This window comes from Nicotiana attenuata, chromosome 10 (genome assembly GCF_001879085.1).
Source record: "Nicotiana attenuata strain UT chromosome 10, NIATTr2, whole genome shotgun sequence".
NCBI lineage: Eukaryota > Viridiplantae > Streptophyta > Magnoliopsida > Solanales > Solanaceae > Nicotiana > Nicotiana attenuata.
Genome location: NC_031998.1, coordinates 34724106 through 34731218, shown reverse-complemented (window position 1 = coordinate 34731218; position 7113 = coordinate 34724106).

Here is a 7113-nt window from a genome sequence, read left to right as displayed (position 1 = left end):
AGTCAAATCATTGCCCTTGACACCTGTTGTGAATGCAGTAACGTGATCTCGTGGGTCTGATGTACCATCATACTTTGGAATATCAGGCATCTTAAACTTCTTTGGAATTGGAAGGGGAGCAGCGCTTGGCTTCCATGGTTGTTGGGAATATTTATCTATATCCACACCTTTGATCACGGGCGGTACTCCAGGTATTTGCTCTATGCGTTCATTTTGCTCCTTAAGCTGTTTCTGCAAGGTTAGTACTAGACTTTGTAAATCAGAATTAACTGGATTACCTGGGTTTCTCTCTTGTGTTTCACTAGGGGTTCCACCGCTGCCAGAATTAATCAATCCTGAACGAGGATTCTCCAAAGTATTGTTGTTCGGAGCAGATGTGGGTGGAACAGCAGGCAATTGGCGAACAAAAGCTTGGAGAGCGTTATTGACTTGATAGGCAATAAGTTTTTGCAGAGCCTCATTCATAGTTTCAACGTTTTCGAATTGAGCATGTCCATCTGTATAAGATCCATCAGGAGTGCCTTCACGAGATCGTCGTGGGGAGCCTCGTGGAGAATCTTGTGGAGAGCCATGTGGGGAATCTCCCTGAAGTTGTTGGATTGTCTGAATTTCTGGGTTTCCTTGAGTGTTGTCATTGTTGTTCGACATGATTGATGCAATCAAGAAAATTAGATTGAGATATGCTTGATTATCAAATTCCCGGTAACGGAACCAATTTGTTTAACCAAAAAATAGAATTTCGGTTAAAACTAGAAATTAAGAGAAAAAATCGGGTTACTGGTAATCAAGAGACGAAAGAAATAAGAAATTTTTGAGGATAATAAAGCAGTAAATAAGTTTGTATTTCAATGTAATCTCAATGATATTTCGTGTGTTTACAAATGCTGAGACCTTCTCCTTTTATAGTTGATTTTTCTAGGAAAAGGTATAATGCCTTAGCCTTAAAGAGGCAATTATGAGCATTAAATAACATTAAATAAAATGTTACACAATCATTCCTAATCAATACTGATTCGCTAACGTATTTGACATTCAATACTGAATTTAGACTTCTTTATGCCATCAGATTCATATCTTCAATTCCTTCTGACCTCCTGGCTTTAATTAAGTTAAATAGATACGAGACTCGTATCATTTGAATAGCATCTCGTGCCTATTTAACTTTCTTCTCCTCGTATCTGATATTGCCCGTGCTTCTTAACTGATCATCATGTTTTGACCATTTGACCAGTCCACGTGTCATGCCACGTCACCTTCAATTATAAATTCAGTTTTTTCCCCATACAAGACTAGTCATACACTATATAAACAAGTCTATTGCAGTAAGTTCATTTCCGAGAAATAAAAATCTGCACTTTTCTTATGTTTGTGTTAATAACATAGCCTGTAGACAATAAATTTGCGTCGAGAAAATAAAATCAAGACCGAAAAATATTGCAACAATCGTAGTATTTTATTTCAAATATTTGAGTGTTACAATCTCTATGAATCCTCTGATTCTTCTTTTCAATGGTAAATAAATTCAAGGGCCTTTGAGCTTGATCTTGAATCTATGTTTGTTGCCACGAACGATGATCTTGTTCTTGAGCTTGAGCTTGATTGCTTGAGCTTGAACTTGATTTGTTCTTCGTTCTTGAGCTTGAAATTGATTTGTTCTTCATTCTTGAGCTTGAACTTGATTTGTTCTTCGTTCTTGAGCTTGAACTTGACTTCTTGAAATTGAACTTGAAGCTTGAAACTTGTGGAGGAATTTGCAGCGTTTGATCTACGAGCTCTTTCTTGCTTCTTGTTATAACTTCTGGTGTCGTTTCTGAGTTATGAAGACCCCTATTTATAGTTGTGGAAGGGAGGAGTCATGATAAGAACAAACTCTTTCCGAATTGAAGTGTGACATGGCCGCATTTGATTGGCCAGAACATGTCACTTGCACACGTGGCGCGATTTCATTTGTCTTTCAGTGTGACTGAGCATGCTTTGTCATTTTGAAACGTGGCATGGTCATATTGGCTCTTCCGCTTGACTTGGCGCGCCACGTCATTTGACACGTGGCACCGGGCCATCTTGGGCCTAATGAAATGGGCTCATCACTTTAGCCCAATTAAATGGGCTAGCCCAATGGATTAAGACTCACTTATTTAATCTGTATATATTGGACCTATATAATTAATTCATTTATATATTAGCCCATAATATTTATTTGGACCAATATATCTTGAATTTAAAATATAGTCCAAATTATTTTACGGATTTAATTTTAATAAATTTGCATGCCTACAAATGCCCCCTACTTCAAGATTTGTCAAAATATAAATTTGATGCACTTTTACGACAAGGTTTGAAGTATAACATTTTTCTTTCCTAAAATCCCTTTTTTGTTGGTTGATGCACTACTTCAAAGTAATTATTCCCAAGATTTGTGTGACATAACTTTGTCAAATGAGCTTGCACGAGTACTCCCTGCTTATTCATGGGGTCATACTGCCAAGAGCACTATTTAAGAGTCTCTTTGACCATTTTGGCTATTTGTTTAACCAAAAGAGGCCATTTTTTTCCATATGTTTGGTATTCTTTCAAGAAAATCGTGCCATGCCAATATCCCTCCTTGTAAAACAAGTTGCAAGGCACAGAATATTTTAATAGTGGGCCAAAACAAAAGTATTACTACTTGTTATATGTAGTCGCGTGGGTCCTACGAATCCTTTGACCTTTTGTACTCAAATAATGACTTTACTCTTTCCACTTTTCTCTATTTTCCTTCCACATCTTGCAGCCTTTTAGTTGAACTAGGATACTTAGTCCTTTTTGGACTCCCGTAACTTTCACAGTTCATATCCAATGAGGAGTCAAAGCACAGCTACTATTTATCTCTAAATAGGGGCCTAGTAGAGGATTTGGAGCTCAGAACCAACATTAGAAGAAGAACTTATATTGGTGTCACTTTGAAGTTCGAGGCGTAATCTCCATGTAAGTAATTTCTTTTGATATTCATAATGCCTTTAATGCTCCTTTTTGCTTTTAACTCCGCACGTACTCAAGCATCGAGCCTCTATTGGAATTATGTGTCAACTAAAAGTGACCCATGTGCATCTTCTCCATAAGGATTGATGCATTTTTTTTTTTAAAAAAACACGTGTATAAACTGCTAATTTTAATCATCTATTCCAGATAATTCTTGGCCTGTCATTCTTTTGCAGCGACTTCAATTGATCCATGAATAACACTTTCTTTTTTATACAATTGTTTGCTTATGACTAATTTACCTCTTTTTGAATAGAGAAGTACATCAGTACTGTGACGACCCTTTCTTTTAGATATCTTCCTTCTCTTTTTTAAAAAAAGAATTGTCGCATGAACACATATTCTTAATCACCAAAAAAAAATTGTACCTTTGATTCCTACCAAAATCTTGAAGGGAACATGCTCAATATTGGCAGATGTATATAACTTGGAAGAGGTTTAGAACTTGCTTTGTGTTCCAACTTTTCTGGCAATAGTTGCTTTTTCCTTCGTTATTTTCTTTAAGTTGTCAAAGCCGCGACATATAGACGGACAAATCCTCGTCACTGTATAGACGGATAAATCCATACCAACATATAGACAGACAAATCCTCATCAGCATATAAACGGAAACATCAACATATAGACGGACAAATCCCATCACCATATAGACGGACAATTCCGCATCAACATATAGACGGATAAATCCAACAACATATAGACAGACAAATCTTCATCAGCATATAGACGGATATCAACATCAACATATAGACGGACAAATCCACATCAACATATAGACGGACAAATCCACATCAACATATAGACGGACAAATTCATATCAACATATAGACAGACAAATCTTCATCAGCATATAGACGGATATCAACATCAACATATAGACGGACAAATCCACATCAACATATAGACGGACAAATTCACATCAACATATAGACGGACAATGCACATGAACATATAGACGGACAAATCCCCATCACCATATAGACGAACAAATCCCATCACCATATAGACAGACAGATCCACATCAACATATAAACGGACAAATTCCCATCACAATATAGACGGACCAATCCACATCAACATATAGACGGACAAATCCGCATCAACATATAGAAGATTAAACCCCACGACGACGTATAGGAGGAAAAAACAAAATCTTAACCGCATAGAAACTTGCCTAAAGCACAAAGGATTAGAATCTTTTCCTTTTGTCAATTGTCGTTGGCTTAATATTTACTGATCTCCTCTTTTTTTCTTATGCAGTTTCGAAAAGATGGTTCACTTCAGAGACTATACACCTCCATCCTCCAAGCGCAAGTATCTTATAGTCGACGCTAAGAATGGAGGGGCTATAACCTAGCTGTTGACTTATCCTCCGCTAGTTGGTCGATATGCAAATTTGTGGCCACCTCTGCAAAATTCCCTCCATATGGTAGATTGGACTTCAGAGCGCAACCAAAAGCCAACAAAAATGTGGTCCCTTCAGACTCCTTACCGCGAACAGTCAACATTGCGAGTACCCTTCCTTGCCTAGGACGACGTATAATTCAAAGGGAGATATGTTGGGGAGATACTTTGAGAATTGACGGTGAATATCATCATATCCCGGGATATTGGGAATGGGCTGAGGACATACTTGGCCGAAGTCAACGGGCTTTGGAGAAAGCAAAAATTTATGATGTCATTTATGCTTCTTTATTTACATATGATCGAAATTCAAACATTTTGCAAGCATTTCTTGAAGCTTGGTGTCCCGCAACAAATATCTTACTTACATCATCCGGAGAACTATCAATATCTCTTTGGGATTTACATAACATTGGCGGTTTACCTATTGGAGGTTCTCCCTACGAAGAAGTTGTGCCTGAAACTATCGAACTTATAGGTGTTAATGAGAAGAATGAAAGATTTACCGCCTTTAACCATCTTCAAGAAGGGGAGAGTCATGATCCAAAGGTCTCATTTAGCAAGTGGATTGAATTTTGGTGCAAGAGAGACTTGAGATATAAACCTGCTCCAACAAGGAGAGAGAAAAAATCTACCTGTTTGAAGTCAACGTACAATCCCACTGGAGCTATACCAGAAGTAGTCGCATGGTCTAGCGAGGATGACACGATGTTTGCTAACTTTGGGGTTCGACACGAAAAGAGAGAAGGCACGTATCTGGCGGCGTTCTTATCTTGTTGGTTGTGTGCATTTGTATTTCCCCCTCAAGATGGTGATTTTATCCGACCCGAAACCTTTAAAACAGCGAGCATGATGGCATATGGATGGAAATTCAGCCTAGCAATCCCAGTTCTAGAGAGCATCTACTGTGGTTTGAACAAGATCTCCAAGTCCTTGCAGCTCGAGCATATCAAAATCTCTTTTCCCATTCATTATGTATACGGTTGGTTTGCTCACTACTTCAGGACACACTATGGGCTTCCAAAAGGCCCGTATGTTCCATTGATGGTGGCGTACTCTGGGGGAAGGCGCTGCAAGGTATTTGGATAATACAAATGCAAGAAAACGCATCCATCAAGCGAATAGTGCGTCTTGGACTTCTACTATGCCGGAGGGGTCCGAACCTTACTATTTTGAGGATAATGATAAAGCATCGGAACCGAAAGTCAATTATTTTATGAGCATCCGTTTTAATTATCTTCCTTTGAGGTGCGGGAACTCTTTCATTCTTGAACCATATAGTCCTCATAGATTCAGTCGTCAATTTAGATTTTATCAGACCAGTCCTGGTATTTTAGAAAATGATCTTTGTGGCACCTCATTAGAAGAAGGACTCAAATTTTGGCGAATTTGTGTGTCACATAATTCCACCCACGCGAGGGCGACCTTTCCCCCGGCTACATCTACGACACAATAGTTATTTTCATCAGAGTACAGATCCTGGTGGACAAGAGTACATGGGAACTTTCTTGCAGATCATTTAGAATCTTTGGTGACTTTTGTTGGGCCAATCACTGCTGCGCCTTTAGAGATTACGCCTCAAGAGCGTAACAAGGAGGAGAAACCTCCTACTTTGAAATCCAAAGTGGTTGCACCACGAGGTGTCAAAGGACCTCCATATAAAGAAGTTTGTAAAAAGAAGGGACCTTCTCAGGCTTACCAAATCCATGGGGGTTCCTCTTCGTTAGGCACAGTTGTCCCTACTTCCGATACGCCCACCCCAAAATGAGAGTGATACTAGTCATGGAGATCAAAACTTCAAGCGGGTGAAGCCATATTCAAACAAACAAAGAGATCCTAATTTGGGTGTAGTCGAGATTACTGACAGCATCGGCAGCGCTTCAAGGACTTTGACGGCTATCGAAGAGGTAACGATTAAAACTTTCATATTATCTCATAATATCCGAGTAATTTTACTAACCGTATATTCTTTTCCATGCAGCCAAATGGTGTCCATATTTCAATGGCGTCACACCAGAGCAAGTCACAAGGTAGTAGTGAATCCGTGGCGGAGCCAGATTCGAGGAAATTACTTCCAATACCTAAGTCAGACCTAGAGGCGACTTCCATTCCTAGTCTTGGAGCAAAATCGGGGCCTAATTTTCATCAACAATCAGCACCACCAATGTCTATATTTGATGGAAGAAAGGTTGTCTTGACTCTTCGCAAGGATTACATTTCGAATGCCTGGGCTAAAATTCAGGCCAAACTCAAGGATGCTACCACAGCCAATGCTTCTTCTCTTCAATTCGCGGTCCAAGTGATTCTCGAGGAGATGGACGGAAAGGGTGTGGATATTTCCCCTCTAAAAGACATATTGACGTCTTTGTTCGAGCTTGCCACTTCATATGACCAGGCACGATCAGCTCTTTCTGACAAGGTTGTGGATGTTGAAAAGTCTGAGTCATTTTTAAATGCCAAGGAACATCTTGATCTTGTCTTGATTGAGAAAGGGGAGAAAGTCGAGAAATTGTCTGCCACCAGTCAGTCTCTCAAAGAGGCCAAAGAGAAGGTGAAACAGTTAATAGCTCTTCGAGTTATTGCCAAGAAAGAGGTTGAAGAGATTGAATCTAAAGTCTCATTTGCTGAAGAGGAGTACCGTAGATGTTCTGATGTTTCCTTGACAACTGCTGATGACTTGGCCGATGTGGA